The following is a 9,557-nucleotide window of genomic DNA, read 5'->3' on the forward strand; positions in this document are numbered from 1 at the left end:
TTTGCAAGTTCCTCTTCTCAGGTCTTGTAGGGTCTGCCCCCTGTTCTCAAACCAGACCCTGAGAGATTTGTAGCCTTCTGCAGCTAGTGGCTTTCATCTCTCCTTGTCACACGCCCATATCACCTAAGCCTCTCAATCATTTCACATACTATCAATAAGATGTGTCTTTCTCCTCATGCGAGGGACACAGAGCAATCCAAATGTGGAAAGTTAAGATGACTATCAGATATTTTCTTAAAGACAACAGCAGTGTGATGACTCTGGTGTAAGATCTCAAACAAAATATCATCTAACTCTCTTTGAGTTATTAAAAAAAAATCGAACTATTATAACATTCATACCAATGGCATCAAAAATTAAACAAAACACCACATGATGACAGAAGACACGACATCATTCTCATTACTTGATCCATCTTGCAATTTGATCACCCTTGAAAATTTATCGAAGGGATAGAAATTGATGGCTTCCAGGGCAGCAGAAAAAGATGTCAGAGTTGAATCCTTACTGGCTGTCATCCAATTTGTATAAAATATGAAAGCTGGCAGGGAAAGAGGGGAGAGAGAGATAGAAACTGACCTGGATGAGAGCTGCAAGTTCTTCCGCGTGAGTGGAGTGGAGAACAGATCTGGCTATCCGACAGAGACACATGTACTTGAGGTAAGATGTGGGCGTCCATGGAGATGAGTGAGTCTGAATCACACGGCTGTAGGGAAGGGGTGGGGTGGTGCAGTTATCAGCATCTATCGAACACATATCAACCTTGTTCATACACTGTGCTCAGAGATTTGAAAGCGAGTGATCAAGCATAATCCAAAAATGGCTATTGTAATCTTGTTTCTTCATCCTCTTTACAGCACCAACTTGAATGTAGCACAACAGAAGGTTAGAAAACGAAATAAAAATTGGAAAATCTTTCCTGTTCTCCAGTGCTCGCCACACATGTGGAAACACAAGAACAGAGGTAGGTGTGACAGTATGTATTTAAAAGGGCGTGTGTGTGCGGAAACGTTCCCTGACATAGCAGAAGAGCTATAAAAATGACACTCATAAAAACACACACACATGTACTGGCTGATTCCCATCACTGCTTATAGTAGCCTGGATCTGCCAGGTAGCATGTGGAGAGAGGTCTCCTACCCCTCCACAGAGATGTCAGACATCCTACCTGTTTCTAATCACATTTTGCGTGCTAACCATTGGACATTCCTGTTGTTGAAACGAAAAAGTTTCTTACACAACTTAAAAGGAATTTCTTGTAGATTTATACCACTCCTGCACAAGTTTGGTCTTTCTTTTATGAATATGAAAAGGAACGTCCCAGTTAAGCAAAAGCTCAAGCTCGTTTTACAGAGCTTCGAAAATCGTAAGCAATTGCTAGCAAGAACAAGCAAAAGGTCTGTTTTATGCATACATTTTTTAAGCAAATGCTTGGTCTCTAAGCAACTGCTTGCGGGGCAGTAAGCAATTGCTTGTGTTTGCTAGCAGAAGCTTTTGCTCGCAAGCAATTGCTAGTTTTTATGCATGCGGCCCATTGCCTACTCACCGGAGTACAGGGAGCAGGAAGTCGGGGTCGCCCTGTGCGGGATTCCGCAGCTGGAGCACCACGTCCATGAGGGCGCCATCACCATCTGCCAATAAAGAGATCCTGGACAGCAGATGTTTGGATATCTGTTCCACATCCCCTCCCTTCCTGGATAAGAGACATTTTGGTATCACATATTTTTAACAAAAAGTCCTCATCACTTGCTATCACAATTAAAACAGTTGGTTTACGTCTTTTAAAATAAATTTATTCTTCATTGTCCTTCAGTAAGTTCTTATTCATGTGTAATTACAACAAATGCTTTACAAATAGATTGGCAACAAAAATATGCTTCGGACGTGCCATTTAACTTGATTTAATCACACATTCAAATTAATACATGAATAAATGTATGAACATCGCATGGTTACCTTGCCACAAGAGCATTTACACTGATGTGGATAGACAGCAAGGCAGTCATGTGACTTCTGTAAACATCGCCCTCTTTGATACTCTCCTGAATATGAGAAAGAGAGAGTGAGAGAGAGAGAGAGACAAACTAAAATAACATGTCATTAATCACTTTGCCCTCTGTTATACTGGATGCAAAAGGGAAAAGGGTCCAAAGACAAGGGGACATTAAATCTGATAGACAAATTCACTTTTTAAGCACATCACAGTCAAACTGAATTGGAAGCTACAGTTCATGCTTGTATGAAATATAACATGCTCAATCTGAAGAATGCATCAATACCTGAAATGAAGTTGAAAAAAAAAAATAGAAATCTGAAGAGCACTTTCAGCACAGATTGAAATATATCAAAGGCAGTCTTATTCAGAATTTGTTTCTCCATAACTCTTTAATTGGAACTTTGAAAAGCTTGTTTAAAGAGGGATTGCAGCAAGGATAAAACAAATAAAACATTTGCACATGCTTTTACAATCACCATCATCTTGATGAGTTATGTTCTAGCGATAAAGATCCATTACAGGAGATATCAACAACAATAAGAAGAATTTCTTTTTGAATAAAAGCAAATAATCTGTAATATGAGCAAAATCAAGCAAAAGTCTGAAAGTAAATCTAGCAGAAAATGACACAGACATGGCTAACTACTGTATATCCAAAATAATTTGCAGGGTTTTTATCTTAAAAAAGTAATTCTACAACATGCCCAAGAATTAACTTTTATCCCGACATGAATGCGACTTGCATGTGCACATTTCTCTGCCCTTTTTTTTTGTGCAAAAAATTAGACTCGCAGATTATGAGGTGAATACAGCAATTAGCTCTTTATGTCCTCATACAGAGGAAGATACCCTTACCACTCCGCTCTGCATCAGGTCTGATTTGAAGTGGAAGTACAGTAGCAGGCTGAAGATATGCTTTCCCAGCTCTGAAGCCCTGGGATTAAAAGATGGTAAGAGTTTGTGTTACGGAGGTTAACTTGGACTAACGAACCATCATAACCACCAAAAATACCCAGACTCTCAAACAAGGTGTTTGGTCGATCTCGGTCATCTTGTCCAACTCTTTATTTACATATTCCTCCGCGGAACAATGAAGTGCCTAGAAATGATAGTACAATGCACATGTATCTATAACATTTGTCACATTACTAACAAGGAAAAGTAGAAATTACGCGGTGCGTAATATATGTCCCCGCCGGAAGTAGCATTTTGTAGCAAAATGTACAATAAAGGTAAAAAATCAAGGTCAAAGGTCAAAGAAGTCAAAGGTCAAAATTCTGTGTAGAAGTTTTGAAGTGCTCACCTAGTGCCATCACATAAAGCAAACGGAATCGAAATCGGGTTAGAAATGGCGAAGGAGTAGCATTTTGTAGCAAAATGTACAACAAAATGTAGGTCAAAAATTAAGGTCAAAGGTCAAAGGTCAAAGAAGTCAAAGGTCAAAATTCTGTGTAGACATTTTGAAGCCCTCACCTAGTGCCATCACATAAAGCAAACAGAATCGAAATCGGGTAAGAAATGGCGAAGGAGTAGCATTTTGTAGCAAAATGTACAATACAGGTCAAAAATCAAGGTCAAAGGTCAAAGAAGTCAAAGGTCAAAATTCTGTGTAAAAGTTTTGAAGCCCTCACCTAGTGCCATCACATAAAGCAAACGGAATCAAAATCGGGTAAGAAATGGCGAAGGAGTAGCATTTTGTAGCAAAATGTACAATACAGGTCAAAAATCAAGGTCAAAGGTCAAAGTCAAAGGTCAAAATTCTGTGTAGAAGTTTTGAAGCCCTCACCTAGTGCCATCACATAAAGCAAACGGAATCGAAATCGGGTTAGAAATGGCGAAGGAGTAGCATTTTGTAGCAAAATGTACAATATAGGTCAAAGGTCAAGGTCAAAGGTCACGACTGAAATTCTGTGTAGAAGTTTCAAAGCTCCCATGTAGTGCTATCATATAAAGCAAACAGAATCAAAATTGGCTCATAAATGACAGAGAAGTAGCAAATTGAAGATTTTGATCACACACGGACGGACACACGGACGGACACACGGACGGACGGACGGACGGACACACGGACACACACACGTACGGAGCCCGTTTCATAGTCCCCTGCTCGAACTCGTTCGGCGGGGACAATAAACACAAAGGGGGTATGCAATTTTGTCTGGGGAGTGGTGGGGATTGGGGTGGGGCAGAGATGTGAGTGGAGCAAGAGGTGGTATGGGGTGTTGGCCCAGATGTCATTTTGCTGATTACTTCACTTTGAGTTTATCCTGATCTTTAGCCATAATAAACAAATATCTCAATCATACTGGAGATGTGTTCTTGTTTTCTTTTTCTCTCTCAGCACAAAAGGGAAAGGATTCTTACGGCAACATGAAAGTTGGCTCACTGGTTCCCTATCCTTGTCCTTTATCTTTCCCTTCAAAAATTTATTCTGTTCCTCACTGCACATCACAAATGACTTTAATGGTCAATCATGATTGTACTAATTACTCCACCAATGGCCAATCTGCATTTAAAGGACAAGTCCGCCTTCATATACATGTGGATTGAGTGAAGGCAACAATATTAGTAGAGCACATCAGTGAAAGTTTGGAGAAAATTGGACAATCCGTTCAAAAGTTGTGATTTTTTTAAAGTATCTGCGCAGTCAGTGCTGGATGAGAAGACTACTACAGTGTATGACGTCACATGCGTACAACGATATAACGAAAATATAAAGAGAATTTCACAAAACTTTACTTTTTGAATAAAGTGCACATTTCTTCGACTTGTCACTGATGTATGCTATGGGTAATATTATTCCCCCTGCCTTCTGAAAGAGAGAAGTCGAGTGTTCTTTTGTTATGCGAGAAAAGTGAAAATATGTTGAATTTTCTTTATTCTTTCTTTATATCGTTGTACACATGTGACATCACAAGCTATAGTAGTCTTCTCATCCAGCCGTGACTGAGCAGAAACTTCAAAAATTCATAACTTTTGAGCGGATTGTCCAATTTCCTCAAACTCTCACTGATGTGTTCTACTAGTATAGCTGCATTCTCTCAAAAATTCATAACTTTTGAGCGGATTGTCCAATTTCCTCAAACTCTCACTGATGTGTTCTACTAGTATAGCTGCATTCTCTCAACCCACATGTCTATGAAGGTGAACTTGTCCTTTAAGATTTCTACTTTTTGATAGATTCTATTCACTAAAAGCCCCAGCAGAGTACAGCTTTCTCTTTCTTTTCTAAGATGGTCTGAAAGGCTTCTCTTTGACATACTGCTTCTAACAGCAAATCAATTTCCCCTGCCAGCACCATCAAGAGCTCACATACCTCTGGATATCTCCACTGTGTAGAATTCTGTACGCATCTCTTGACAATCTCCTGTACATTATGGGAACAAATATTACATCCATTATATAAGATATATGCATACATGTGTACAATTGTGTTTTTTACACTGGGAAAATTATTGCTCGATATATGAAGTTCAAGTAAGTTAGCTCAAGTAAATTAAAGGTCAGTTATTTTAACGTCCATCTTCAGGTTGTTCTTTCACCCTTTTCCCAGCCCCTTCCCACTTTCTCTCTCCTTGTTTTCAGAATCCAGTAAAAGCATTCTTCAAGCGTATGGACATTAAACCGCAACTTCACATTCTCGTACTTTGCTCACAAGATTTATGTAAGTAGACTAACAAATAAATGTGTGTTTACAACCTTCTATTTTTCCTTCTCTTAAGAGTATCTTCAGCTTACTTTGTGTGAGTTTGGCCATCAAGGGGTGTACTAAAACAAGGAAAAGTAGAAATTACGCGGTGCGTAATATATGTCCCCGCCGGAAGTAGCATTTTGTAGCAAAATGTGCAATATAGGTAAAAAATCAAGGTCAAAGGTCAAAGAAGTCAAGGGTCAAAATTTTGTGTAGAAGTTTTAAAGCCCTCACCTAGTGCCATCACATAAAGCAAACGGAATCGAAATCGGGTTAGAAATGGCGAAGGAGTAGCATTTTGTAGCCAATGTACAATACAGGTCAAAAATCAAGGTCAAAGGTCAAAGAAGGCAAAGGTCAAAACTCTGTGTAAAGTTTTGAAGCCCTCACCTAGTGCCATCACATAAAGCAAACGGAATCGAAATCGGATTAGAAATGGCGAAGGAGTAGCATTTTGTAGCCAGTGTACAATACAGGTCAAAAATCAAGGTCAAAGGTCAAAGAAGGCAAAGGTCAAAATTCTGTGTAGAAGTTTTAAAGCCCTCACCTAGTGCCATCACATAAAGCAAACGGAATCGAAATCGGGTTAGAAATGGCGAAGGAGTAGCATTTTGTAGCAAAATGTACAATATAGGTCAAAAATCAAGGTCAAAGGTCAAAGAAGTCAAGGGTCAAAATTTTGTGTAGAAGTTTTAAAGCCCTCACCTAGTGCCATCACATAAAGCAAACGGAATCGAAATCGGGTTAGAAATGGCGAAGGAGTAGCATTTTGTAGCCAATGTACAATACAGGTCAAAAATCAAGGTCAAAGGTCAAAGAAGGCAAAGGTCAAAATTCTGTGTAGAAGTTTTGAAGCCCTCACCTAGCGCCATCACATAAAGCAAACGGAATCGAAATCGGGTTAGAAATGGCGAAGGAGTAGCATTTTGTAGCAAAATGTACAATATAGGTCAAAAATCAAGGTCAAAGGTCAAAGAAGTGAAAGGTCAAAATTCTGTGTAGAAGTTTTGAAGCCCTCACCTAGTGCCATCACATAAAGCAAACGGAATCGAAATCGGGTTAGAAATGGCGAAGGAGTAGCATTTTGTAGCAAATTGTACAATATAGGTCAAAAATCAAGGTCAAGGGTCAAAGAAGTCAAGGATCAAAATTCTGTGTAGAAGTTTTAAAGCCCTCACCTAGTGCCATCACATAAAGCAAACGGAATCGAAATCGGGTTAGAAATGGCGAAGGAGTAGCATTTTGTAGCAAAATGTACAATATAGGTCAAAAATCAAGGTCAAAGGTCAAAGAAGGCAAAGGTCAAAATTCTGTGTACAGTTTTGAAGCCCTCACCTAGTGCCATCACATAAAGCAAACGGAATCGAAATCGGATTAGAAATGGCGAAGGAGTAGCATTTTGTAGCCAGTGTACAATACAGGTCAAAAATCAAGGTCAAAGGTCAAAGAAGGCAAAGGTCAAAATTCTGTGTAGAAGTTTTGAAGCCCTCACCTAGTGCCATCACATAAAGCAAACGGAATCGAAATCGGGTTAGAAATGGCGAAGGAGTAGCATTTTGTAGCAAAATGTACAATATAGGTCAAAAATCAAGGTCAAAGGTCAAAGAAGTCAAGGGTCAAAATTTTGTGTAGAAGTTTTAAAGCCCTCACCTAGTGCCATCACATAAAGCAAACGGAATCGAAATCGGGTTAGAAATGGCGAAGGAGTAGCATTTTGTAGCCAATGTACAATACAGGTCAAAAATCAAGGTCAAAGGTCAAAGAAGGCAAAGGTCAAAATTCTGTGTAGAAGTTTTGAAGCCCTCACCTAGTGCCATCACATAAAGCAAACGGAATCGAAATCGGGTTAGAAATGGCGAAGGAGTAGCATTTTGTAGCAAATTGTACAATATAGGTCAAAAATCAAGGTCAAAGGTCAAAGAAGTCAAGGGTCAAAATTCTGTGTAGAAGTTTTAAAGCCCTCACCTAGTGCCATCACATAAAGCAAACGGAATCGAAATCGGGTTAGAAATGGCGAAGGAGTAGCATTTTGTAGCAAAATGTACAATATAGGTCAAAGGTCAAGGTCAAAGGTCACAACTGAAATTCTGTGTAGAAGTTTCAAAGCTCCCATGTAGTGCTATCATATAAAGCAAACAGAATCAAAATTGGCTCATAAATGACAGAGAAGTAGCAAATTTAAAATTTTGATCACACACGGACGCACACACGGACGGACGCACGGACGGACGGACGGACGCACGGACGGACGCACGGACGGACGGACGCACGGACGCACGGACGCACAGACACACACACATACGGAGCCCGTTTCATAGTCCCCTGCTCGAACTCGTTCGGCGGGGACAATCATAGTCCCCTGCTCGAACTCGTTCGGCGGGGACAACAAAGACCTCTCAGTCCGGGGATACACAAGGTTTGCTATCTATAGATGTAGCAATAATTGGAGTTACATTGACTTATACTAAAATGTTTGTGACTCAGATATTCACATCTGGCTAGCTGTGTTGATTGGCTAGTGCCATACTAGTAGTTGCTGAATTTCTGCAATTTGCAGTTGTGCTCCATGTTATCTGAACAAGATCTAACAGGCACTTTTGATAAGTAACATTACTTTTAAAAAATATGGTTCAATGCAAAGGGACTAAAATGGACTGACTTGGACTTATGAAGTGTAAATAATGTGTGTTGTGCTACTTTAAATCTTCAGTTATTGCTTCAAAAAAAAATAAAGAAAACAATCCATCATCAACTTACTGAAGAGAATGACTCATCAGTTTGTGCAAGGAGCCAACATCATTACAATGGTAGAGAAACGTTGACTCTCTCCTACACAACTCCACAGCATCGCAGCCTTTGTCCCTTTTAGTCTGTTCATGAATAAAAGACAATGGCTCATTCAAGGCATAATTTCCCATTTGCAGATGAAACAAAAACTCAGCATTAGTGCTTCAAAACAGTTCTAGAATGTGAGTTAGAGATAGAAACAACCAATGTAAAAATTTGAACCAGTATAATCAATGTCAAGTATTGTTAAATACAAAATGTGAACAATAGATATAAATAATAAAAATGTTTCCAGACTAAACCGTCTACAGTTATGGTTTGATGAGAAAAATAGTGATATCTCCTTATATTTTAGGCTTTATTGCCAAAATCCTATATGGTAGGATGTTTTGTGATACAACTGACCTACACATATACATCAAAAGTGATATCTTGATCATTTTTTAAATCACTGCCTCCCAAATGTAAACAATACCTTTAAGTAATATATACAACACATCATCAACAGTACAGAAAAATCTAGACTTCACTATTGTAAATGTATCTAGGACTGAAATATCAAATTGCCACTCATTGGTATATATATTCACTCTGGTGTTAGAGTACAAATCAACATTGAGAAATCTAAACGTTCAATGCATGATTCAAGCTAGGCTGTTGTTAACATATATTTCAGAACTTGGCGAAAAGTGGTCTCAGAAAAAAAAAAAAATGGCTGTGCTACATTTCCAATCTTCTTCAGAAAATAAAAGGAGAGCAATACAAACTGAACCCACACAAGACTTACAAATTCACTGACACCGTATCCCTTCAGATCTGACCTTAAAACTTTTCCATGGGAGCAAGGTACAAAAATGACAAATTTCAAATAATGGGCCAGGTCTTGGCAAAGACCTACAGTTTGACCGAAAACATAATTTACTTTAAAAAAAAGAAAAGAAAAGAAAAGAAAGAAAAACCAGTAGCAGTATATGAGGTATAGCAAACCAACCCACTGGATGACAGAGTCATTCCTATAGAAGGTTCTGTTCTCCTTCTGTTCTCCCACATAGGGCCTACAAACAATATCTCCGTGAGTAACAC

The 9,557-nt window shown here is 39.0% G+C and overlaps 1 long non-coding RNA gene across 1 annotated transcript; it reads right to left on the reverse strand.

The window, feature by feature from the left end:
• Window positions 1-2,844: 2,844 nt before the first annotated feature.
• On the reverse strand, window positions 2,845-8,565 carry LOC139735523 (uncharacterized). The gene is made up of 3 exons (XR_011711210.1): window positions 8,445-8,565; window positions 5,313-5,363; window positions 2,845-2,930 (listed from the first exon to the last, which is right to left on the reverse strand). It is a non-coding gene; the product is annotated as an uncharacterized lncRNA (long non-coding RNA).
• Between the last annotated feature and the right edge of the window lie 992 nt (window positions 8,566-9,557).

Source organism: Diadema antillarum, unplaced genomic scaffold, assembly GCF_040938485.1.
Source record: "Diadema antillarum isolate AM-2024a unplaced genomic scaffold, OU_Dant_1.0 seq00000583_RagTag, whole genome shotgun sequence".
NCBI lineage: Eukaryota > Metazoa > Echinodermata > Echinoidea > Diadematoida > Diadematidae > Diadema > Diadema antillarum.